This window comes from Zonotrichia leucophrys, chromosome 8 (genome assembly GCF_028769735.1).
Source record: "Zonotrichia leucophrys gambelii isolate GWCS_2022_RI chromosome 8, RI_Zleu_2.0, whole genome shotgun sequence".
In the NCBI taxonomy this organism is placed as follows: Eukaryota; Metazoa; Chordata; class Aves; order Passeriformes; family Passerellidae; genus Zonotrichia; species Zonotrichia leucophrys.
The window spans coordinates 11,587,084-11,614,737 of record NC_088178.1 but is presented as its reverse complement, the minus strand read 5'-3'; the positions used below and the strand labels follow the sequence as shown (position 1 = coordinate 11,614,737).

General features: G+C 37.7%; 1 long non-coding RNA gene across 1 annotated transcript in view; it reads left to right on the top strand.

Annotated features, from left to right (window-relative positions):
- LOC135451146 (uncharacterized) overlaps positions 1–27,654 on the top strand; it is a 171,499-nt gene that overhangs the window by 111,022 nt on the left and 32,823 nt on the right. The window contains exons 5-8 of the long non-coding RNA XR_010441231.1: positions 579–721; positions 4,342–4,443; positions 22,367–22,421; positions 25,709–25,803. This is a non-coding gene — a long non-coding RNA (uncharacterized LOC135451146). The remainder of the gene's footprint in view (positions 1–578; positions 722–4,341; positions 4,444–22,366; positions 22,422–25,708; positions 25,804–27,654) is intronic.

The window sequence follows — 27,654 nt, the reverse complement described above, 5'->3', positions numbered from 1 at the left end:
GCTGCACAAGACAATTTTTCTGTTGGTATTTTTTTGCAATAACTTTTTTTTTTTAAAAAAAACCTCGTACTTAATTTCCTTCCTATTTATTTTACCAGAATAACTTTAAAAAAAGATGTTTAGTCAGTCAGTGGTGTATTCTGGCAAAAGACAGCTGGATAAAATTATAGCAGATAATAAGAAACTCACATTTATCATACTGACTGATTTTTCAAAACATTCAACTACATCAAAGTGTAAATACTATCAATCTTTGCCTGGTATATAAATCTTCCTGAGAACACACCCTACCAGAGCAGTTTCAGCTGGAATCTGTTAATTTCTCTTTCCTACCACCTGAATGCTTCTATTGCCATGACAACTAACAAGTTCTAACTCAGGTCAAGGTTGAATGGGAAAAAACAATGTTTTGTAACCAGCTGATGTGCTTTGAAAAATATGCAAAGGGGAGTTTTTCTAGCTTATTAATAATGCATATTCTGTACATAATTTTTAGCAATGCTACTAGTTAATGAAAGAATGGATGTCCACTGATTAAAGATATGTCAGAATCAGTAATTATGTATGTCATTTTGTAGGTTTGTTATGAGAGAGATCTACTTTACTTCTGAATAAGCTGTGTCTGGTTAGGAAGACTAAGGTGGAAAGAAATGCCTTCATCCCATTCAAGATGACACATGCAGCTCAAAAAATGGGAACTTTGGGCTGGTTGGAAATCAAGGTAGGCAACAGGCAGCTCATTTAGTGTATCAAAACTTTTAGCCCCAGAACCATCAAGGTCTGAAACACACAGTCTTTAAGTTCTTTTGCATACAGCAGAAATGGTGTTTTAGTGTAACTGGGTGGGAAACCTACCACTTAACCTGTTTTTAAACCCAAGATATTTTGATTTCCTTTCTAGGAAATGAAATTCCTACTGGCTAGGCTGAAGAGCCTGTTTTGAATTAAGTATTCTTACAATTGAACATGGTGGCACACCTGGTGGTCAGGCTGTTAATGTATTGATCACACTTTGGTGGCATTCTTGGGGTTTTTTTTTGTCTGCAGAGACCTGGATATAGGCACCTAACTGTAAGCTATGATGTTCCCTGCCCTTTCCCCAGTGTTTCATCTGTAAGTGCAAGATAAGGTATGTTTCTAGTTTAGGAATGCTGTTCCTTTCTCAGAAAGGAACCCTGAAAGCTTAGCACCTATCTTGTATCTCAGTGTGGATTCCACTAGACAGATGTGTTTATAATGATTGTTGAGTGCTGGGCCTATAACCATGATCTTCTGTCATTGGCACTGATAGGAATTTAGTGGTTCCTTTCAAGTATGTTGAAGATTAAGTCCTTGGTTTTGTCTGTATAACATGTTATGAAAAAGATTGGCAATTAAAACTATAACTGTAGAGTTGTTTTTTCTTTGAGGACACAAAGATTCAGTGAAAAAAAATAGGTTCTTTGGCAATCTTGACCTTTTGAGAGGTGAGAGAGAAAATCCTGCAAAATGTTAGATGGAAAGGCTTACTGTTTCCTAAAAAAGCCTTGATATGTTCTCATATCTCTCAAAGCCCCCAGTCTCTGTCAAGCAGAATGCTTAGGAATAATTTTCATTTTTATTTGCAGTTACGAAGCTAAAGGACTGAGGGGGATGGGATGGCACATGAATTGTCTGTCTCATTAACAGAAATTCTTGGGGTTGGCAGAGCTTGCAGGGTCCATAGGAGGAATACAGTGGAACATAAATTGTAACAAGCCTGAAATCTCATGTGAACTACTATTGAACCAGAACGAGGGAGACTGCAGACAAGATGTATAGAACCTGAAATCTGCACCATCTGAATTTGTCACCCAAATTAACTGCGTGTGTGTCTTTGGACTCTCAGCAAGAAGAAATTATTACAGCTTTTAGATCTAAATCACAGCTGCTTAAAATACTATGACCTTGCAAGGAAAAGGAAGGTAATGTTTTTAACACAAGCAATAGGAAATGCAAGTTAGAAGTGACTTGTGTCTTACAAAGGCACACAAAACTTTCCTGGAGGGGGCTTGTGTACACACATTGCGATGTCCCTGACCTGTGCCAGGCCACCTCCTTAAATTCTCTGCCAATTCTCTCTACAACTTAACCACAACATCCCTTGAGGTGGGGAGAATGGATAAGAAATATAAGACCATGTCTAGGAATGGAATTCAAAACAAGGGAAGAAACAGAGAGGTATCCACTATGTTTGAAATACACTTTCTTCAATTACCTGCTTAAGTCTTGGCAGATATAAGAAAAAATTAGATGCTTAACCTGGGTCAGAAAAGGTGGCTGAGCAACAAGTCAGTAGGTTCAAACCAATGAAATAACAATGGAATAGCTGCCAAAGGGAGTGATTATGTTCAGAAATATGACAAACTTCAAAATCAGTGACAAATGTCTTTGAAGGGTAAAGGAATAGAGACTGCTTTCTAATGAGAAATGCAAAGATTAATTTATGTCTGAATGAAATATTACAATCCAGCTATTTAACAGCTTTCTAGAATTAATTAGTGATGGATGAAGGGTCCAGCTCACCTTGCCTGCTTTTCAGAGGCAAGTGAGGTTTACTTGGAGTCAATGAGGTTCGCACAGCCACCCTGTTCTAGAAACTGAGAAACAGACTCTAACACGAAAATGAGGAAATCAAAATCATTAGGCTTAGCATGTAGTCTAAAAATGAGCATTTGTGACAAAAAGTATATCTAAATCCAGAAGAAGGAAATTAGTCATTTTATAGCATGAATAAAAGGAAATCTTTTTCTAATGAAGCTGTGGGAATTGAATACCTGCTATGGCAGGAGATGGTTTGAGCAGAGTGCCACTGCTCTGGAAGTGGCAGAATACAGTACTTGAAGCAAAGGAGCATTGTCTTGAAAAGAAATGCTGAGGGCTGAGTCAGAAGCGTATTTTTGCCAAGAAAGCCAGTTTTCCCTCTTTTGTGCTTTGAATATTGCCAACTCTATTATTGATTTGCCAGGAGAGGACACTGACTAACAAGTTGTGTCTGACAAAATTTCTTTGAGAGATATTAAAGTACACTCAAAGTGGTTTTGATCTAGTCCTATTTCAGATTCTAGTTGTTATATACAGAAATTGGAGAAATGGGAGGGATAAAAGTGTCTTCCAGGAATATGTGTGCTTGAATCTATTTTGCGTACTTAACTATATTTTTACTATTTTGAAATTAGAAATCATGGGTTTTTGCAAGTATTAGTTAACTTTTCGTTTCAATTAATTATTGTTTTGGGGGGGAAACTTATTGTGCTGGTGAGAAGCAGTCACAATAATCAAAACATAAACTTATGTTTTGGAGAGGGATGGAGAAGGAACATTTATCAGTCTATGGCCTTGATAGCAAAAATGTAACTATATTCCCCAGAAGCCAGATATTACACCAAGTCCAACAATTATTAATTTTTTAAAAATTGGTGTAGCCCTACTCTGGTATATTAATCTAGGAGCTGGTTTTACAGTAAAGTAGTTACAATATTTCAATAAAAAGCAAAGTAGAAGAAAGAATTTATAACAATAGCAGTAGTTGCAAGTTGCCTACATGAACCTTAATAAAGTCAATCCTGGTAGCTGAGCATATTCTGAATTAGCTTTATCTCAGTTTTCCAAACTGCAAAAGAAGAAAAGGAGAAAAAAGCTGATGTAGTGCCTGGTGAAGTACTATGTGAAATGAAGCAAAAAGGTGAGACAAGATATTGAAAACCAGTGCAAGTGGCCTGTAACACATCCCACAAACCAAATGTCCTGGAATATTAAGCATCTGGTGTTGTGTTCCAGGCTTTTCAATTTCTGTGGACAGCATGGGAACTCAAACATGGCTTTGCTTTTTCAAAGCCCTGTGAAACTCGACAAACTGGGAGAGGAAACAAACCTCTTTGAAACACAATGATGGATTTGAGGCTTCCTCTTTTTGTTGGATGTGACTGATTGGCAATGATGAAAGATGCAAAAGATCTTGTCTTTGCACAGTCCAAGACTTGATTTTTGCCTTCCTGGATACACAAAGTTCAAAGGCTGTTTAAAATCAGAAATGCAAATGTGGGGTTTTTTTGGCAGGAGTGCTGGAGGATTGGACAGTTGCATGACCAAATTTGTTAGGGAATTAGAGTAAGCTACAGAATGTGAGTATTTCTACACTATATTGGTGGTGCCTGTGCAAAAGCACTCACTTCCACACTTTTCCTGGCAGGTCTTTCGGGAGGTGATTGGGAATGTGGTACTCAGTGCAACTTGTCTTTCACTGATTCTCCTGAAGTATTAGCCAAACTGCAAAGTGCCTCTGAGCCTCTCATCATTCTCTTATGACTTCTCACTCTGCAGGCCATGCTAGACAAGGAGGTCGCCTGAAGAAATCTTTACACACCTCCAATGTTTCCTGAAGGGACATTTTGGATCAGAAGAAAACAGAGATCTAATCTAATGGTAACTTGTTTGTTTCTTGGGTTCATTACTTGATGTTTTCTGACATTAACTGTAACATACTCCAGTAAGAGAAATCACCATTGCTTGTTACAATGGCAATAGTTTGATGGAAAATATGACTGTGATGTCATTCTGTATGAAAGACAAACTGTGAGTGTTTGATCAGTGTATAAAAAAGAAAAAAATATATATGAGGTAGTAAAAATCAGAGCAAGAGTGAAAAGCTAGAATATGCAGAAGGAGGCTGGCACAACATGTCAGGTAGATTTCTTCCTCATCATCTTTTTCCCTCCCTGCTGATGCTTGTTCGCTATCTAGTCCTGCATATTCATACACTGGAATTGAGTGTCAATTTTGCAAACTAAGTAATGAATCCACCAGTAATATTTTTCTTTATTGTGTGGTTGAAACATAAAAATACAAGAAAATGTGGGAAATAAAAGCATAGAAATCTGAATAAAAGCTTGATCTGAATTATATTAGGTATGCCTACCAAATTCAGAAAATGAGGGACTAGCTCCAAATGCTAACCTCAATAGTTCTGAATTCACTGATTTGAACAACATAGGTCTAATGGGAAAGAAGTGACTTTGTCAACATGATATGTATTAAGCTGCAGAGCCTATACATTGAGGAGAAATTCAGTGCTGTTCTTCAAAGAGTTGCAGTTCATAACTCACACCCAAGGAATGGCCCATGGCATAATTGGAAAGGCCCAAGGAACTGTCTAAATTAGTGCAATCTGTCTCTGCCTACAGGCCAGCAGCACTGCAAGTTCACTGCAGCTCTACCTGCAACAGTCCTGCTTTTGAAAAACCTGCTCCATTTTCTGGCTTGTCTCAGGCGTGTCCCTTTTTGGAGGGTTTGTGAGGCACTTCTTAGAGACTTTATGCTAAACCAGTCATTTCACTTAGCTGGAAGTGATGAACAAAAAGTCATCCCAGGAAAACAGTGTTGATGGCTTCAGATACACAGGATAGAACTGTCTGTGTTATTGAGTGATACTGATCTGTTATTGCTGCAGAGAAGGACTGAATCTGAATAATCCTTCCCATAAGATAGAAGTACTTAAAACTGTGAAGTGTGAAGATGATGATAGCAGGATAGTTATTGCTGCAAGACTAGAAGCCATGACAGTGCTTGTTGAAACTGTTGAAGAATCTGTAAGTGAATGATCTGGTGAGATCATCCATATTAGTACAAACTGCAGCAGACTTAACTCTCAGCTGTCTGCAGTAGAGTTAAGGAATATATAAATCAGGCTGGAACTTTGTGTGTAGATTCTAAAATGCAGATGACGTTTTTGCACTGTTTAGTAATTTGGGATCCAATTTTGAAGAACTGTCACAAAATTAGAGCTATTAGAATTGCTGGAAGCCATTGAATTCTGAGAATCTGTATACTTGGAAAATAAAGGTTCAGAAAAGTACCAGGGCTGCAAAATTGTATTAAGAAGTCACTTGACTAATGAAGGGTTAGATCTCCAGCTTGTAGACTTGCAAAGTTTACTGATTTTGGTGAAGCTATGTCAGTTTGCTCTGCCTGGAAATTTTGCTTTGAAAGTGTTGAATAGAGGATAATCATACTCTATTTAAATAGGCGATTCTTTTATTTCTAAGAAAAAATATTTTAATTTTTTTTTCATACCAGGTATTCTAAAACTTTTACTTCTGGATAATCTTTCACTATTTGCCTGAATTCTTGCAAATAAACACATTTCTGACTTCTGATTGGGAACTTCAGAACTATAATTCAAAAACCGTGTTGGAAAAGTTGCATCAAAAATATAATCACAAAAGCAAAAAAGTTATGGCCCTAGTTAAAGCCAGCTGTCTTTATAGTTGATGTAATATTTCTGCAGAAAACAAAGGTATGTTTTGTTTGCAGTCGGTCAAATGTTAAATCAAACACTTAAATATGTATAATTTTTGCCAATTAAATATTTCAAAAGTTTTTTTAGAGGCTTCCCCTGTGAGCACTGCTGTATTAGTGGCATTCAAAACAATAATGAAAGGTAAGACAAAAGCTAAGGACTAGTGAAGCAGGGCACAGCTAACTAAGATTAGCGAGAACTTGGCAAGGAAAGGAAGCCAGGCTTCCAAAGTGCCAGGTTCAGGCTCAGTTTGCTATATTAACCTGCTTGTTCATGCTTTTAGCACTCAGTGGAACTGAACTGATTGGCACACAGTGTTTTCTGGATGGCTTTAGATCAAGCAGCTCAGTCTCTTGAGACAGACATTCCCTCTCCCACTGAAGATAAGCTCTTCTCTCTGCTTTTCCTCAGAAATAAAGAAGAGTTTTATGCTTACTTGGCAATGTAAAAATAGCACTGCTGAATATGCTTTTAACTCTTAAATCTGCTTCAAACTAATTTTCTTTTTTAAATCCATAACATTAACACTACTGTGGAGTGCTAGTCTGAAAATTCTGCAACTCTTGGAAGAGGAAGTGATCATTGTGGGAGACTTTGGTCCTGATGACCTCTGAGCTGTACAATCCAGCAGGGACTTGTTCAACATCTCTTTCCCAGGTGGTGAAGACAGAAAATACCTTCTGAAAAGACACTTTCTGTGGTGTGATTCAGGCAGCATGGGCTTAGCAAATCAGGCTGTAAACAATGTGCTGGCTAAAATATCCATTATTTTGAGAAACATTTACTGGAGGAAAAATTAAATTTAAAATTTTTGAAAAAATTCTTAATTCTAATTTTTGTAAGAAACATTTTTTGAGCAGCAGACAGGTTATTCTATCTCTGGAATGTTGGTTCTAAAATATTGTAATTTCTGGTAAGAGCTCTGAGGATCTAGGGAAGAAGAATCAATATTTAAAATAAGATATCATTCATTACTAAGCAATATACTTTCTTGTATATGTATATATTTTCCTCCCTGACAAAAACTAGATTTTGCTCATTTAAGAAGGTAGTTCTTCAACACTTGTGTAGCTCTGTGGGCTACAGGAGGTTGAGGAATGTATGGGAAAAGCAGCTTTTGCAGACTTCTTTTTGCTCCTCAGACAATCAAATTGCTTTTCCTATGAGCAATTACTAAATATTGTGTGAGCATATCTTGAGGTAATGTGGTATTGTGTCCTCCCAGTGTTGGAAGAAAATACCCAGATCAAAGATTATCTCAGTTAGTTTTATGACATAAGCCCTAAGTATGGTAATTAAGAAGAAGTAGTGCACATCTGGTGTCTTGTGATAATGGATCATCAGAAACAAAAATTACGTGGCAGTTTTATACAATGTGTAGTTCCAATCCCATAGAACTCTTAAAAGACAACATTCATGGAAATAAGTAATGGGTGGAGAGAGATTGATTAGAACCACCTGCTGTTTACTGTGAGATGTTAGAGATGATTATGATATAAGGAAAAAAACCAAAACACTTATTTCAATAAAATTAAGAATAAAAATTACATCTGATGTCAATAGATAGAAATATAAGACTGCTAAAAATTATAACATCAAGCATCTAAAAGCTGCAAAGCATTTAGCACATAGCAAGGTAGGGCAGAATATTAAATAGCTGCAAATATGGAAAAATAAGATATGAGCAAACAGTACTACTCTTTTATCATCAGTAAGTAGCTCTAGGCATAAATAGACCTCTTGAAATCATCCAGATTTCTTTTTCCTGTGCGAAAGGAATAAAGTTTTTTAAATAGGAGGAAAAACCACTAAAAGTTTAATAAGCACCCTGTGAGAATTGTGGTAATTATTGAGGTCCTGCAAGGTCATTATTGGTAATTGAAATCTGATCACTTTTAAAACCTAACATGCCCAAGCCATTGCCAAATATGATATATAAGTACACTCTTCAAAATATTCCTTGAGGGAGCATGAAACAAAACCAGAAATTCAGTAATTTTAGAGCAGCAATATATTTTTTAAACTTGTTTAGTAGAAGCTTAATTGGAAAGAATAGATTTAAAAGAAAGTATATGAGAAGGTGGAGAATTCTTTGGAGCTGAGCAACGGAGAGGAGGCATTTTCAAAGCTGTGTTAATGAGTTACAGACATGGGCACCACAGCTTCCATCATTAGGAAACAGCCATAGAGAAAACTTGAGGCAACAGTGTTGTCTCAGTCCCAGAAGTGATTTAAGCCTTTTGGACTGTATATTCAGAGGTGTTTTCGGTAAAATAAATGTTGGACTTTCTTTGAAGAGTCTGTTGACTTTTGGCAGAACTTAGACACTTGAATATACATAAATAGAAATTGTACTGGGAGGGGAAGATGTCTAGCAGAAAAAAAATGGAAGCGATTATTTTGTAAATACAATGTCTGCAAATGAGAAAAATTTAGTCCAAAAGTGGAAGTGCTGAGTCCATTTTATCTGTTTACTAGAAAAAAGTGAATATAGCACAGTGAACATAATATTCATGTGTGCAAACTGTGTGGCAGACGAAATATACAAATCCAGTAATATCTTGAGCAATTTAACTTTTCTAGTTCCTTTACACCAGTTTTACACCAGTCACTAATTCTGCTTTGTTCCCTGAGCATCCAAGTTGAAGATTGGCTGGGTTTGAAAAATTGATTTCTCTGTACTTTATCGAGCTTTCAGATCTCTTTGATGACAGCTTCTTAGATCAGTCAGTCAGACTCCTGTGACTGTCTGAAATAAGATGGCAGCTGGATTATTTTCAGACATAACCAGTGCTGCCAAATGTCTTTCAGTGAGTTCTCACTAGTTTGCCATATTTTTTATTTCTACTTAAAGAAATGCCACCTTACATACCACCCTTATCTCCCTTTTTGAGTGGTTGGGTATATCCTATATATTTACAAGTATTCAGCTGCTATGTGAAAACGTAGTGCCATCAGCAAAGTAAGAAATATCATTCATGAATGCTAAATTTCTTGCTTAAATCATAAGGTATCTGGAGTACACATCAATAAATATTTTTTATTTTTCAATAATTAGGATGAAAAATCTCTGAGGATAGTTAACAGTACTGTGTTAATCATCCTAAAAAAAAAAAAAAGAGAGAGAAAAAGATGAAACCAAAACACAAAAAACCTTTGAAAATTAGTAAGGACAATTCTTTATACATGTTAATACGTATCAAATAAAGATTGAATTACATTTTAAATTGTCCTCTTTAGAGCAGTGCTGATTTGAGAACAATTCTGATTTGAAGGGGAGAAAATAAAATCTCAGGCAGTTATTGTGTCCAAAGCCAGAGAAAATTCTTATTCAGAGAAATTCTATTACCTGAACAGTCCTTGTGTGCTTTTAGACAGACTCATGCACTGTCATGTTCCCACCTGTCCTGAGACACTGGCATCTGGGAATCTATTTCAACATTTATAACCCTGTTTTCATTCTGACTGCTTACAGGCAGGGGAAATTCTGTTTCACACCTGTGTGCTGGTAGAGCTGACTCCACACAAGCAGCAAGAGGGGTCAGGCAGACCCCTGGGCTGACAGATTTCAAGAGGAATAGCATTCCAAACAGATCTTCAGGAATTATAGGAGCTTTAAAGTACTGCTGGTGATCTGCACTTTGTGTTCTTGACACTTGGCAATTTCTGGCCTATTACGTTCCTAGAGTCAGGCATTTCCAGCTTACTGCATGAACACAGAGCTCTTAATGAGCACTTCCATCAGACTGGCAGCTGCTGCTCAGCACTTGGGACTCCTCTCTTGTCCAGCTGGGTATATTATGGCTTTTTGATTCTCCTCTGTGTAACTGTGATTGCTTGAATGATTTCACCTTGCTGGATTTCCCTGATAGGACCCTGTGACATGAGAAAGATTCTAGTCCCTGGCAGTATGGTTTCTGAGAAAAGTTGTTTTAAAGCTAAGTTTCAATATCTGATCATACAAGAGAGATGATCCACATACTGAATAATGTTGGAAAGAAGGAATTGATGGTGAAAATGAAGTTATTTCATTTCTGTGTTATGTTATGTAGCTTTTCATAACCAACAACACAGTGAAAAATATCACAGTATCTTGCTGAGTGATAATGGCAAGTCTAGATTTTTCAGCACTTTTGTAAAAAGGGAAATCTAGTTTGCTTATTACTAGTATGGGAAGTGTCTGAAGGGCATTGACATCAACAGAGAGTGTTCTCTCTTTAGATACACAGTGAAAGTAGGATGTGGTCCTAGCCCAAGAGGAGGGAAGCAAAGGAATCACTTTCCCATTTGACAAAATAAAAAATGTATAGCAAGAGAAAGAAATAAACTAGTTACTTTGGATATGATATCTTGGACAGTGTCTCCTTTCCGTTTTTAGGTAGTGCTCCTTGTCAAGCTCAGAACTCTCTGTTTGGTTGAGATGAATGTCAGTCCTCAAAGTCCTGCATGTACTCCCTCTGGGATCAGACATGGATAGAATATCTGCACTGATGGAAACCCTGCATTTGTGTATTGAGTCGTGTTTGTCACTGAAGTCTGTTTCCTGTTGTGCTGTAAAATAGAAATGTGGTTTGATGTGACAAGTCCCAATCCTTGTTGTGTGTAGTCATTAAAGATCCCATTATCTGTTTCCTGAAACCTAAGCCATACATTCTGCTGTATGAAATCTTCAGTTGGATTCCCTTCCCTTCCATTTCTGGTAGGTATAGTAGAGATCGTATGAACTGAAGTGAAAAGAAAAGACGAGAACATGATTTTTCACCTGTCTTCTTCCAGTGAAAGACTGAAAGGTTATTCCCTAGGAAGTGCTGAGGTAATTTGTTACCTTGTTTTATGAGTGTGCTGTTAAATAGCTGATATGTTTCCAATGAGAGGTGGCGGCAGTGGTGAAGTTAAATCAATTGCTTTGGTGAAATAATCCCCTGAGCTTGGTAATTGATTGCATTTTACTTTAGGTTTGCACAGTCTTTTGATGTTCCTCAGGACCAAAAGCAATACAGAGTTAGAAGGTTGCTTTTATTAATTAATGAGGATTTTTTAGCACTGAATCTATCTGAATGCAAAGTAGAAGCTGAGATACAGAGAAATGCAGACAAATGAAGATTCCATCTTCTCTCTACCCCTCCCTTTCTTTTTCTCCTTTTAGATTGTCAATAACAGTTCATTCTCTTGGTTCAGGAAATTGCAAAAATAAAGGAAAGTGAGTGCAGGATGAAGTAATTAACTAGATAAAGACAAATCAAATCAATTATCTCTATTATAGCTTCCTTTTTTGGTGATATTTGGGTTAGATGTAGCTGACCCTAAGGACACCACATAATGGAGAAAAAGAATTAATAATATCAGAGTAAAATCAGTACTAGGGGAGGATTAATAAAATCTCTGTTTCTGCTTTCAGACCTCACCTCTAAGGCAGGATTAGTTTAAACATTGCATATTAGCACTTCCAGATATTCAAGAACAACAATACCAGATATGTTGAGACACTGTATTAGTGGAACCAGTTTTCATTTGTCTTTTGACTTTACTAATTTTTGTTTTCTGCAGAGGATCTCAGATGAGTTTCTAGATTTCTTATATAAACATGGTTTGGAATTTTTCAGAGAATCAGAATGTAGCAAAGTGCATCTGTTTCCTTTGTTTTGCTTACAAACATGAGACAGCAATGGTAAAACTACTATGTCTAATAATTGACTTGGGCTGCCTAATCAGTAAATCTCTTCGAGATGACTGCTGCTAGTACTTTTTATTGCAGTATTTTACAATTTAGAAGTTACTGGTAAATTTATAAATTCGTCCAAATCCTGCAGTCTACTCAAAGGGCAGGTGAGGTAAACATCAACACCAGAAAAATAATGCATAGGGGCACACACAAGGCCATTGCTTTAATTTGCTGCCCAGCATTTCAGCTCTATGTATTCTAATGCAGAGTATCAACTTTTCCAGGAAATAAAACTTGATCTTCCAAGTATTTCCTGGCTGCTTTTCATCCAATACACTTCTTAAAAAAATTTTTACTAAAACATTCATATTTGGTATGTCTGTTAATTAGCATTGCAATTGTAGTCACCACAGCTCTATTCCTCTGCAGAGTTTGCTGAGCTTCAAGAGACAATTGTTAAATAAAAAATGTCAACAAGGTATAATGACAAACCTATCTACAATAATTCCTTTGCTGATTGTATAAGAACAACTAAAAAAGCTCAGATGAGCAGCTCTGCATTGTTTCTTGGCTTATGTACAAGAAGGACTTTACACATTTATATGAAACCCAGGATTGGTAGTGAACAGCTGTAAGATAATCACTAGAGACTCAAACTTCAGCAATAAGACCCTCTAAGGTCAGAAACTTCCTTACATTTTGTTTTTAAAAGGAGAACACTCATTAGATACAATTTTCTCACCAGACATCTGAAAGAGGGAATCTAGTATTCCAAATAATTTAGAAGTGGTAGAAATTGAGAGTAGAAATATATCTTTCCTCTTCTTTTGGAGGGGAAAAATATAAATACTAAATAGTTTCTTAATCTCACAAATCCCTATTTTTTCAATATAAGAGAAATTTCCAGATCAAATGGAAGTCTCAAGATCAGAATGGGATGACTAGAATTATAAAACCAGACTTAACATCAAGCTTTATTTTAACTTTTGAAACTACACTACAGAGTGAACAAATTTAAGATCAAGAGCATTATGTGGATCTGGCCACAGCTTCTTCTGAGGATACGTTCTGAGGTGGTGACATTTTGTAAATGCCTTTAAGACATGTAAATGACTGTGCCAGCTACAAGATGGTTCATAAATGGTCCCAGATAGGAGGTCTGTAGCACCAGTGAGCAGATCTAACATATGTTGATGAGGTGAGCAGCCAAGTGGAAATTTGGAAGACATGAGTTAAAAATAGGTAGGTAGTGTTGTATGGAGAGAAGGATTTAAAGCTAAAGCAGGGAGGGGGGGAAGGGGGATAAATAAGGCAGCAAAAAGAGAAGATATTAATATTGCTTATAGGCAAGTGGAGCAGATGGTCACTTGTTTCATGTAGGGAATTGATATAGGCACTGAATTCTGAGTCTGGTTAATGTAGGTCTCTTTTTTTTTTGGTTTTATAGTGAAATCACCATGATTCAAACATAATTTTCTATGAGGTTTCAGTCCAAAAACATGGGAAAATCCTCGTGCAAGAAAAATATTTCTACAGATATGATTTTGGCTGGTAGAGAAGATAAAACATAAATCTCCAGATTTTAAAATTCAGAACATTTGTAACATGAGCTAATTCTTCCCCAGCTAAAGCTGAGTCTCTTGAAATTGCTGTATCTATTCCACTGTAGTGGAATCATGATCTATTTATTCATGAAAGAAGTAGAATAATCTCATAAGGTGGTTGGGCATGGACTTTTATGAGGAAGAGAAGCTGAGTTTCATGCTGGGTTCATGCTTTAGCTTGTCTACAATAAGATGTGCTCACAGGATCATAAAGTATCAGTTTCTTGCCTGTTGGGAATACACTAATTCAAGTATTAGAGAGGAATTTAACATATTTATTTATATTTATATAAATTTTTACCTGCAGAACAGGCAGCCAATCCAGCCAGTTTCAAACCTTGCAAGTATTAATTGTTGAGTTGAATGCCTGAGTTTAAGCAGTGCTGAACAGGGAAAATAAAAGAAAAATTTCTATTACAGTTTGAAGTCTTGAAGGTGAAATTTTTTGAAGGAAAATCTTATATGAAGAAAAGTGTGTTGAAGTGATGGTGCTTATCTTTAACAGATTTCTATTGTAAAATTTCATTTTTATTTTTGAAATGCAGATGACAGATGATATGGGTAACTTCAGTAAATATCTGTCTGCAGACTCTTGCTGTGATAGAGTAAATGTATCTGATTCCTGTTAGGATGACTTGAAAGGAAGAAAAGGTGTGGGTTCTTAGCTTCCATATGGTATGTACAACTCAGTGAAAAGCCCTAAATTATAGTGTGGCTTTGAGGAATGTGTATGTTTCCTTATTTGAAACTTTGCTATTTTTGCATTAGGATTTCAATATTTGGCTTTCTATATTTATTTAACCTTTTAATTAAAATCCTATGTTCTCTTTCCTTAGATGATTCTTGGGTAGTTTCAGTAACTGCAGGAGGAGAACTTTTGCTAGGAAAGGTCTTCTAGTACCAAGCCCCCAGGACCCCTCCTGAAGTTGTGCTGTTACTGGAGCTTGGTCCAGCCACTCCTGACCTTGTTTTGCTGTGTCTCGAATACCCCTGAGGTGCTTTTGCTGAGCAACCTGTCCCTGAGCAGCAATACCTTGCTGGGGAAAAGGTTTTCTTTCTGATTTCTATGTGACTCCCCTTCAACTTGAGTTTTTGATTATCACTTTCATATTAATCTAGAGCTTTTGGAGCAAAAGAAAGCCATTTGAAGCTTACATTTCTGCTCTGTTGTCCTGTTATCAAAACCTGACAAAATCCTTCTGTGGTTTGTTCATTTTTTTTTAATTGAATCTTGCAGTATCATCAGGGAAGAAAAAATTAGTTACTTCTAAGAATTCTGTTCTTTTGTACAGACTACAAACTTTTTTTAAGGAGTTAACAAGTGGAAAAAAGAAAAATGAGCAGATTTTCAGGCTCCTTAATAAATGAAAACAAACTTTTGTTTCCTTAAACAAAAGGGACATTCCTAGTGAAAACTTATGTTTTGGGGTTTTGAGTAGTAAGTGCAATAACTGGTTGTCAAAAATAACTTACAAGTTTGTCTGAATATCTATTTATAATTTTATAATAAGAGCTGAAAACAGTAATGCAGAAATCCCAGTGCAGTGGATAATGTGGTACCTATGAGCTCTTTGAAATCCTTTTGCATCTTCAAAGTGCAGTACATTTGCTAATGCTAATGGCACCTCGTGGCTATAGGATTCTTAGGGGAGCTAATTACTGCTGGCCTAAGGACACGTCCCCAGCATGAGCTGTTCCCAAGGCTTGCTTATGTACTTCAGCAAAAACTCTACCTGCAATGAATGCAAGTCTGTCAGGCCTAACAATGACTTCAGACACCCAGTCCTTACCTGTCTTCACAACAAGGGAATCTTAGTGACATTTATGGCTTTCAAAGGTACCCTGGCTTTAAAAAAAACCCCAATTGTTGGAATCCTGGGCACCTGAAGCTTTAATTTAAAGAGTATGGTAGGTTTTTTTACAACTTCTCAATAATTCTATTTCCATAAAGAAAAATTAGGAGAATCTTCCATTCAAGACTGGGTTTTTTTAAATACAGTATTAGAACTAAAATGGACTTCAAAAAGTGGTGGCAAGCCACTCGTGTGATTGTTTTGCAATTAAGTTATAGTCTGTGTCCAGAAGTTTCTGTCTCTGGTTTACATTTTTGTTGGCCCAGAGACCCACTAGAACTTGAGATTTCCTATGACCTTCCCATACAGAGAACAACAAGCTGTTAACCTGTCACTTATGTCACCTCTGTGTCCTTCAGGAAACATTGTAAATAGTTGATCTCACTTCATTACAAATACTCCTGTCCAGGAGATGAGGATGCTCTTCATGCAAGTGGCCTGGAAACTTGGGCTTCTTTAAAAAGTAAAAAGAATTTTGAGAAGAACAGGTACATTGCAAGGTGGCTGCCTGTATCTTATTTTCTGTTGTTGTTGGAGGGTTGCTATTTATAACAAACAAATTCTTTTTGACAGTTGAAAAAGAATGAGAAATAGAGATCTGGATAGTAAATCAGTCTAGGCTGTCAAGTTGAGGGTTGATTTAAAGGTCAGTCATACATGTTCTTTTCCACATATCCATAAAATTATGACTATAATGATATAGGTGCAATCTAATTTGGAAAGAACAAAAGAGGGTTTTCAGATATCTGACTATATTCTTGTATTAATATATGAAAGTAGATGTTTCCTTTTAATTGATACAGTTTTATACATCACTGTCCTTGTACGGTTAGTCATCAGAGTCAGGCCCTTTTTGCCTAAAGTGTAGACACTGACAGAATCAGAGCAAGCTGTCCTGCATGAACTTGTTCCTGATTTGGGGAGATTTCAAGGAGTGTGGGATGTCGTGTTGATGTTTTTCCTCTCTCCTCAGAGAGCAGAATAAGTCAAGATTCTTAGGAGGTGCAGCTGCAGTGGCAGTACTGGGGTTAGCTATTGGTAGCACACATTGGTTAGGGAATTTGACAAGGCAGGTACATACAAATATGCACACTAAAAATCACATCAGTTCAACAATTAGCAGTTCAGCAAATTAGGTTTGATTGTTTTTTTGACCCTGCTGATGGATTGAGGCATTCTGAGTTTGGATAGCATCACTCTTATTCCACTCATAATGTGACTGCTATGCGAGTGAGAGATGAGTGATTTCTTCTGACCTACCTGCTGCTTCTGTATGTTCACTGAAGTTCGCTTTGAGCATCTGATTAACTCCCCTCTGGCTAATGTGGAAGATTAAGGTGTACACAAAGGAGTACATAAGTACATACCCATCCTTAATGGAGGTGCGTTTTATCCTGCAGACATTTTTACTTTTAATTTCAGAGAAAATGAAAATTGCAAGGTTTTCTGAAACACATCTGCATCTGATCTGACCTCAGCAGGTCATATGCTGCTGCACAGTGACAAACCACTTTGCTTCTAAAAAACCATTAGACTTATTAGCTGTGCACAGCCCCCATGAGTTCATTTCATACAAGAGCTGGGGAGCAAACCTGGGATGCTGATAAAAGTTGATTCTTTAGTGAAGTGAGGAGTACTCAGTCAAATTAACATATTCCCTTGAGTGTGCATTTTAAAGCTTACTAAGATTAGTACTTTAAAAGGCAAAACCACCCTCTCCCATCCATACACTTTGGCCTCAGGAGTCACATTTCTTTTTCTACCAGACATGGGAGGCCAAGGACTCATAGTAAAAGACTGTTATGTTAAAAGTAGTGCTGGAAATGTTGAGCATCAGTGCTGGAGACAAAATTAGCATAGGAATCCTGAATCCTTCATGATCAGCACAAGCTGATTCAGAGGATAAAACCAGCAGCAGGTACTTATAAGAGATAGTGTCTTCAAGGAAAGTTTTACTTTTTAAGCACAGTAGTTAGAGATTGTAGCTGTGCTTCACATGGTATTTAAAGAGCCTTGCATCTTTCTAAGAACTCAGTATCTTGAACATCTGCTAGATATTCAAAAGTGATTCAGATCAAGTCTCTAAGGAGGAAAAGTATCAAGGATTTGTAAATATGATCAGATCCTACAATAATAACTGAACATCAGTGCCAGCACTAATGAGAAAAACAGAAGGTGTTAAAATGAACTATAAAGATTTTAGGCCTATTAGTCTCTGCCAAATGAACTTTTGAGCTTTAATACACAGACTTTTAGGATGCTCATGCAGTTAACTCTCTATGTTTTATAATGCTTGTCTTGTCAGTAAAAGGTAATTTCACTGAAATACAGCTTTAGTAAAAATATCTGCTGTTTCCTCATTGCTTAACAATTCTGATTTCTTCTGATTTTCAATCCCATTATAAGAATTACAAGTGAAGGAGGACTCCTATACAGCTGCTTCAGGAATTGTGTATCTGCAATGACACATTTGTTTTCCATCTGAGTGTTTGCTTGAATTGCATTTCATCCCTCATTTATATTTCTCATCTACATAGTAACCTTGAGCACACCTATGCAGTTTCTCTTGCTATCATCCTCATGACACTCTGTGACTTCATTTGACACTGTATTTAGGTAAACCACAACCTTGTTAATGGCAATAAGCACCAAGGTGGTTCAGTGCTCCTTTGAATGAAGACAAATAAAGGTAGGGAAATGCAATGATTATGCACACTGTGAAGTAAAAGGACTGTCTTAATGGACTAAAATCAACTTATGTGGATAAAATTACTTCACTAACACACAGTTGAGATTAACTTGACTGATTCAGCCAACAGCTTCCTTAAGGTGTCTTATTATTGTCGTATCACTAAGGTCTAAATCATAATGGGTTCCCTGAGTCTGATACCTCTGGTAGCACTCATGCCTGTAAAACCTAAATTTTACTCCTGGGTATGTATGTACTTAGTCTAATTTGTTTCACTACCTAATACTTATTACAGAGAATATATTTAGCCATAACATTTGTTTTCAGAGTTTTTGAAATAAAAACCCCTCAGGTACCAGAGTGTCCTATGAAAACAGATGGCGCAAAGAGAGTGGCCGGTTCAGAGAATTTTAAATGAAACTGGCTTTGAAATTATACTCAGCTTTTCTCTATTCTAATATTTATGCATTGCTTGAACTATCAGCTGCTAGATGGCTCAGTATATTTCCAGTTGTGATAGGCATTCATACAAACAGTATATTATACATGCAGGGAAAACACATAATGAAGACTTTATTATGGTTAATGAAGCTCTAGAACTCAATGTGATGGTACAGCATGTCTGCAAAAATAGTTGGTTTTCCAGAACTTGCTAAGACATTTAAATTGATAGGAATACTGGTAGAAAATAAAGTTTAATATTTGAGAGATGGCTGAAATAAAAATATTTTAAATCATATGCAGGATTAAAAAAATAAAAAGTTGAGAGTTCTCAATCTTCAATCTTTATTTTCTACTTCTGTTTTTAACATACAAAAACATCACTGTCTTTCAAATTCCAATGAGTTTTATTTTATTGTTGTATAATTACTTAATTGTGTCTTGTAGCGAGTAACATTGCTGTTAATAGCAATGTATGTATATATGTGGACAATTTTTTCTAGTATTTTTAATTAAAAGTTTTGTTAGGGTGAAGTGTAAGTGTAGCAAGGTTGTCTATTCTGTATGGCAAGGACTTTCTATCCCTGATGTCTTGGCAAACCATTTTGGTTGGCTGGCTAATTTTGATTCAGTATCAGCATGCAGAAGATAATGAGATGGGAAGGCAATGCCCAAAGCATCCTGGGCTTTGGGTGATTTTTAACCAGTCCCTTACTCCAGTGGTGCAGCTGATGTGTAGAGTCAAAGCAATGGCTGCTACACCTGGCCTGTGCTGACTTTTGATACTGTCCACTGAGACCTTCTCATGTGCAAACCATGGAAACTTGAACCCCAGGTAAGTGCCATTCAGAGTCTTAGTGGTAAAGTAAGTAACACTACTTCAAACTTTGCTAAATATTCCCCTGTTCCTGACTCCAAGCAAGCAGCTGCTTTACTCAGAGAATAAATATTAGAGGCCATAATTATGAATGCTGCTTTGTTGTTTACACTTGGAGTGATTTTTTCCTACCACCATAGTCTTTGAATTTGTATTCTCCTTGGTCTGCTTTCAGATTTTAAATGAAACAGGCAAAGGGAGGGGCTGCCAGCTGATTCTCCTGTGATGCACAGTACTCTTTGCTGTGCTGAACATGTCTGAAATGCTGACCTACTGGTTTGCAGCTTACTTTTTTTTAGCAGACTTCTCCAAAATCTTAGGTCAATAATGAGAGAACAACACAATAAATAAGTAGGTACTTGACTGGAAACTGCAGCTACTAACCTGCCTGCTAGGGATGATTTTACATTTCCCAGCATGCATCCATTTTGAAAGTTATTGAGGGGGATTTGGACTTCCAGGCCACTGCAGTATAATCACTGAGCAGTTATTTGCTAGAGGCAATCACCATTATTATGGCCCTTACTCCACATCTTTTGAAGGCACTGAAGGATTGATATTGATTTTTGAGTAGCATTTATAAGGGGCCTGTGCACTTGAGAGTAACTGGACCATATCATTAGACTACCTAGGGGATTTTCCATCAACTATATTTCTAAAGGTAACACTAGTAGAAGAACTCTTAACCTCTGAATCAGAAGATGGATGTATAAGAGATCTTAGTATTTTAAAGGAAAGAACTTCCAGAAAACAACTGCTAAAAGACTGTTTAAGTTATGGATCACAAGCTAACTCTTTATGAAGACAGCATAGTAGTAGTTTTCTAATTAATTGATCTGATTGTTCTAAAGAGTGTTAGAGTCAGTGATTAGGAAAACCTATTTCTTGTCATCAAAACAAAGGGAACCCTAAGAAAAATGAGACTGTAACAGGTGCTTGGCCACACTCATTGCATCAGTGGCAGCTGATAATGTAGTGTGTGATTCCCAGCCAATGGACTGACCCACCCAGCCTTCTGCTGTGGCATGGTCTCTCCTCTGCTCTATCAGCATTTTAGGTATTCCCAGCTCTGCCCTCAAGCTCCCTGGCTCTGACAACACTGAGCACTCAGGGGCTGTGGCTACAGGTGCAATGTGACCACAGTTCATGAGCAAAGCTACAGCTGGGGCTGCCAGTGTGACCCTGTCCCCTGTGGAGCCTGAGATACACTGGTTTGCCTTGGGCTTTAGATTAACACATCTGAATGAGTTGCAGAAATCCTGGAATTTTATAACAGGATTTTAGGGTCAGGTCAGGTTAAGATAACTGAGATTTAGGTGAGATTACAGTAAATTTCACTTCTACTTAGCTAAGCTCAGATAGCACCTCAGCTAGAGAGTCTGTCACTATTTTTTAAGGAAAAAAACAGACTTCACACCCAAGTTAGAAAAAAAATTATTACAGCTTAACTTCCACAAAATGACTAAAGTTTATTTACTGCAAGGAACAAGAATTAAATAAAAAAATCAATTTTTTTTTCCCTAAATTTCTCTTTTTTAAAAAATAGGCACACAACTTGTCTTTTGCCTTTGATTAGTTTTAATCTCAGGTTCTCATGCAACCTAATTTACTGTTACCATAAATAGAATCCCAACAGGAAAGCTGTTTTTTTAAAAGAAGGTACATATTCCCAGGGTTTTACACTCAGAATCAAGCAAAAACATGAGGAAATTAGTCTTCAGCTTTCAGATTTTTCTTTCTTACTACAGTCTGGTAGTTATCTTGGCCACCATCTTAGTTAATAAATTTAGCCATGTATCAGTTCTGCATTACTCTAATTACTCCTGACAAAATGAATAACTTGTCCAAATTTGTGACATTTTTTAAGAAGTGAGGAATATGAACTTGAGAAAGCCACCACATTTTTATGTTTATTAGACTAAATATGTCCTTTTAAAGTACACAGAGTTTTCCCAGCAGTTTGGCTTTAAGAAGTCAGAAGGCTTTTGAAGATATTTTCTTAAACCACAAAACTTTGCATGTTTTTCCCTTGTAAATAAAGGATAATGTAATGCAGAAGAATCTTATTTAAACTTTGCATACAAATATGCATGAATGCCAATTGGATTCAATTTTCCTGACTTAATTTGAATTAACTGATGGGTCTTTTGACACAAGCTGTACTAATTGTTGCTTATTTGGGTGCACTATATCAGTGAGCATGGCAATCAAAAGCTCAGCCAGATGTTCATATTTTCTTTGATTGCCCACAGCCTTAGGTTTGAAGAAAAGTCAATCAGCAAAATTATTCTTCTTAGCATCTGTCAAGGTACTGATCACATTACCATAATGGCTGTCAGAAAAGCAGAGTGGCTCTGATTCCCTTTCACTTAACCTGGTATCCGCCTTCAGCTCTCTGCAGTCGTGGTTTGATACCATCACAAAACATGGAAGTTCTCTGAAATTAGACCAAGGGTATTTATAAGTGGTTGAATTCACCACAGTGAAGAGTGAATATATTTTAATCTTTATATAAACTTAGATTTGTGTAAGTAACTTCTAATAAAGTATATTTTGTATGTTTTATACTAGCATGCATGTATTGACTAAAGAAATGTTTCTTCCAAACTTCCAAGCTTTTAAGAAGTTGAAAACTGAAATGTATTACACCTATGTACAGGAAGTCTGAGCCTACTGAAAAAGTTTATCTTGATTTGCTTTAGAACTTTTGGACACCTGTAAGATTTGTCATCTATATTTACAGCTTGAGCACTTTTTTTTTCATTTCACTAGTATTTTCATGAAAGCATTAGAGAAAAATAATTTTTGTGGGTATGGTTTTTTCCAAGTGTTCTAAAAGCATCTGCCAGAGAGAGAATTTGCATTTACTTTTGGATGGGATACAGATCAAGGCTGTCTTAACCTTTCTCTCCCTTCATCCCTAGGTATTTAAAACGTGTCTTTGCATTTCCTGCATAACTGGATCCTAGCTCATTAAAGGTAAGACCTTTTTTTGCAATCCCCTTAGGAGCAGTGCATAGCAAGGGAAACTGCATGGTTTGCACCTTTGTTAATTTAAGAATTTACCATGCCCTGGAGTTCTGCCTGCCCAGGAGTGTTTTAACTTGCAATCCCCACCTGCCTGCCTGGCAGCTGAGTACTTGAGCAAGACTTATCATTCCATTTGTTTCTAAGGGATACCTTCAGCCTACAACAACTCACAGCTAAGGAGAACCAGGGGAAGAGAGCCCAGCCTAAACCACAAATGATAATTTAATGGTTGTCTGTGTAAGACTTCTGCTGGTCTCTCACTTTTTTGTACATGTTGCATAGAAACATCCTAAAGCTGTGACTGTAGTGGAATTCTTGCCATGGTCCTTAAAGGTGATGGACTGTGGAGAAGGGAATTCTTTACTTTCAACTGTTTATCTTAAAATTCTGCTGAAATGTCCTTCATATTTCACCAAGTGCAAAAGCAGACCTGTGGACACTAACACTCTGTGCTGCATCTCCCTATTGAGCAGTGAAATTTTTGTTCCTTTTTTACAGTATTTAATGTGTGTCACATCAAAAAGGTGAATTTAACCTGACAGAGGAAGATAATAGGGGAAAGATTCTGAAAATATTATTATGGGTGATAAGCTCCAGCAGCAATTAATTCAGGAAGGAGTTTACTGAAGGAAGCTTCCAGGCTCAACCACTAAACCCTTAATGTGGCTTAGTTCTCAATCAAAGCTTTCAGAGAAAGAGATTGCATGAAAGAGGAGCTACCGTATCTGCCACAAAGCTGCTTAATATGACTCATGTCTCAACAGAAGAGTTTTCAGCAAAAAAACTTTAGATAGTGCTTCAAAACCAATGACACACATCCCTAGCTCATTTATAGAGCTGTTTAAATATTGCCTTTGCATGCCTGCTGTTTGAATTCTCACAGCTACTCAGGTTTTGCAGCCCATTCTACCACAGAAACACCTGGGTAAAGAAAACAAACCCTTCGTGTTCCTTCACTCTGAAAAGGTCTCTCAGCTCAGGTTGCAGATATCAAGCTCTGGAGAGGATGATCCCAGAGTGATCCTAACTCAAGGGAAGTGTTGTTTAACTCAAGGGAAGTGTTTTGCCTGACAGGGAGGAAGGTCAGAGTGCCATCGCCCTGTGAGCACATGGGCAGGGAGTCAGAGCACATGCACAGGTTCAGAGGAGGAGAGGGCAACCTTTATATTTGGTGGGGTGGGGTTTTTTACCTTAATTATGCCTTTGAAGAGGTAACAACTGAATGTGAATTTACCTCTTTTCACATGCATAAAACTCTGGGTGCTGGGAATGGTACATTTTGAATATGATGCTTTTAGGAGAAATGAGAATTGGTGGGAGGAAAATTCCTGACAAAAAGATAACGCTGGATTTCATCTAGGGGTAAGTGGAGGAGTGTGTCTTTAGACACACACATGGGCTCAAAGTCACCTCTTGGGCTTTGGAATCAGAGCACAGCCCCCATCAGGCTGGGCCCACAGGCCCTGAGTGGTCACCTGGGGGCTGCCCCTGGGAGTGCCAAACCCAAGGCTCTTCAGGGAGTTTTAGTCAGAACAAACATCTGAAAATGTCCTAAGGCCTCCTGTTAAAGAAGGGCTTTTGAGTATTTCCTGGAGTACTAAACTGTAAGTATTACCTTGAGTGCAGTTTTGGGTGCTACAATAGAAGATTTAAACCTATTGGAGAGATACCAAGACAGTGAAGGGCCTTGAGGGGAAGCCATAGCTGGAGCAGCTGAGGTCCCTTGGCTTGGTAAGTGTGGAGGAGACACAGGTGAGACCTCAGGGCAGTTCACAACTTCCTCACAGGCAGAAACAGAGGGACAGGCACTGATTTCTCTCTGGTGACCACTAGAGACTCAGGAAACTCATGTGGAGCTGAGAAGAGGCTCAGGTTGGATATTAGGCAAAGGCAGAGGTTTTTCCCCAGAGGGTGTTTGGGCACTGAAACAGGCTCCCCAAGGTCACAGCACCAAGCCTGGCATAGTTCAAGAAGTGCTTGGACAATGCTCTCAGGCAGATGGTGTGACTCTTGGTGATGGCCTGCGGGACTTCGATGATCCTTGTGATGGACAGAGCTGGACTTCGATGATCCATGTGTGTCCTTCTGAACTCAGGATACCCTATGGTTTTATGATCCCTTGCTGTACTTTGTAACTCTCCTTTGTCACACATACATTGTTCACAGGCCCTGGGCTTCATCCTTTTCTGGTTTTTACTGTATGGTTACAGCCCTGACCCCGGTGTGTAGGAGTCACCCTACATTTATTTACAGAGATCTGGAGGCACACATCAAACTCTGTCTTCCTTCATTGTGTTTAAACAGAAAAGGGCAGAATACTATCTGGCTATCAAAAAAAAAGGTGTTGCAAGACAGCCCTTAAGTATTTTGTGGTATTGCTTCCTCTGAGTTATGTGTCTGATTAGAGTTAAATGTATCATTTCATACACCATCACAGCTGAGTTACACTTGGGTAATCCAAATTTGCTGTATATGTATATGATGTATTTATTGTTCTGCATGTTAAGAGGATGTTAACTAACTGTACTTGCAGATGTTTCAGCCTTTAGTTAGCTTTTAAATTTGTGATTTTGCTTTCATCTTGGTTTTATAGTAGATAATTCTAACCTTCTCATTAAGTTTAATGAGTAACCACATTGGCTCACCGCTGTTTCTACATGGTACACTTGTGCATACAGTCATCAGAAAGATTATGCAAAACATGAGAAATGAATGCACACATGCAAAACTGCATAATGCATTGAAATAATCAAGAATCATTTAATCAGGAACATTTTTAGGTATCCTCAGTTCATGCAGACTGTCCATTTTTAATTTTTTATTGCTTTTATCAGGAATATTTTCATGGGAAGATGTGATGCTAGTTCAAATGTGGTTCCTCAAAATACTGTGGTTTTGATTTGATGTCAATGTGTTCAGAAAATGAAATAGGTCAATTTTAAAGTGCAGAAAGAGGTTTCAAAGGGTCAGCAGTGTGAGCTGATCTCCCCATTGTTTTTATCTGACTTTCCTTTCAGAGATAGCCCTCAGTGCTGCCTGGTCTCTGTGTTTCTCTGTGGTAGGAAAAGGACACAGAAATTGCCTGTTCCTAATCTGGATGGTCCAGACAGCTTTATATTTTATGAGTCTGGCAGTATGTTAGTGTGGGTGTATTTTGATTTCTGAGCCTGCTCACCCTCCCCCATCATCCATTCTCTCTTCACCTTAAAAGTTAAACATCTCATCCCCCTTTTCAGATCTCCTGTGCTTTCCAGTGCCCCAGTAAAATGTGGCTGCTCCAAAGAGCAGAGATCCGGCAGAGGAGGCAGTGTCAGGAGTGTCTGAGAGAGAGGTGAGTGTGCCAAGGGAGGGGAGGGAGAGGCACAGGGATGTTGCTGCAGGCTGTGCTCCAGGTGTTTCCCACACAGCCTTGCAATCTTGGCTGCTCTTTAGGTGTATTTTTTATAAACCAGTTTTACTGCTGCCTCCTAACTATGAGGCCAGTGCACCCTGCCTTTGCACTGACTGTGAGAAACAAAGCTGAGCCCTGCAGTTCCAGCAATCACATGGGATGCTCCCAGACTGCCCAGAAGGATTTCTCACCCTCCTGCCCTGTGTTGAGGGAACCAAGTTCTCCTATCATTCTTTTCCCACACATTTCCCCCTGCTTTCTTATTTCCTCTTTCCTCCCCTACTAAATTTTCCTCCTTTCTGTGATACATTGAGAACTATTTTATTGTGCCTTTCTCTTCTAGAAGTGTCTTTATTCCACTGCTAGTATAGTACTCAGCTCTTGTCTCCCAGCACATGGGAAAACAATCTTGGTGAGGGTACCAAGATTGGACTTCTTCCTATCAATCAAATACTTTCAATGAGTTTGGACAAAAACATCTCATTATTTCAAATGGAAACATCACAATTAAAAAAGGGGGAGAAGGAAGGTGAAATGTTCTTTGTTCTTTTCAGAATTTGGAGTGCTGTGGAAAGTTTTCACAAATTAAAATTCCATTTTTGGTCTTTCTGACAGTAAACAACTTTGATCTTAGTATCTGTGCACTGAAAAACTCTGCAGGCTTAGAGCAAAGTGGATATTTCTAAAATCCTTCTGAGGAATGACAAAGGGATAAGTGATCCCCGTACACCCAAATCAGAAAGTTACTGAATAGCAAATGTTAGGAAGATTATCTTTTAATGCATTTTCCAGAACCTGAGCCCTGACATTGTGCTATGTTATTTTGTGAGCTGATTTGTGCACCAGGACCACAAAGCACAGCTACTTTTTCACCTGAGCTGCCGTTGAAATGATATTGTAACAAAAAAGAGGACCAGGCTCAAGAGACTGTAAGGAAAGGATATAAAACCTTACCTTTTTTTTTTTTTTCAGTTAATATTTGACAGGAAAAAGCTTTTATGTCTATAAAAACAACTTCATTCTAAATCCTTCCACCTCTCATTCCAATTAATATACTTTCCTACTGTAATGAGGAGGACCTGCTCTAGAAGTCAAGCAGCTCCATGATATACCCTGGCTGACTTTTGTGGGCTTTCTGAGTAACATTCTCAGTAAACTAATAAAGAAGAAACCAGTATTTCCATTTCAGAAACAACAATTATAGTGTAATGTTTTTATTTTGTTAGTCACATCCTGAGTCTCCTCATTTAGTTAACATTTTTAATTTAAAAACTCAGCTTTATGGCTCTGCTGTAGCTGTGTTCACTTTTTACTTGTGCTAAGGAACTTCAGAGCTTTCAAGCTGGGCCTCTGAGACCATGACTCACTGGCCTTGCAGTGCTGCAGCTCACAGGGGCTAAGGCCATATGCAAGATCTCTGGCTGTGAAATATTTCAGGTGAGAGGGGAGCTGAGTGTGAAGCTGCAGTGCTCATTCATGATTATTTAGATGACCTTGTGGGGCAGCCTTGTCCCAGTCCTGTGAACTCGGAAAGGTTCTTTTAATTAACCATTGAAACACAACAGAAGATCTAGTTTAGAGAACTTCTGCGGCTAGAAGAGAATTAATTTGGTTTCTGTCCAGCATCTTATTGGATGGACTGGATTTTTAATTTTCATCCACATTTTAATCACATTGCAAGCTGGAGTTCTTTCATGCTTCAGCAGGATTTAGCTATGTTGCGTTTTTGATGTTAAAAAGTCCCAATTTTTTAGATTATAATAGGGAGCAGAGGAGACGCTTACATCCCAG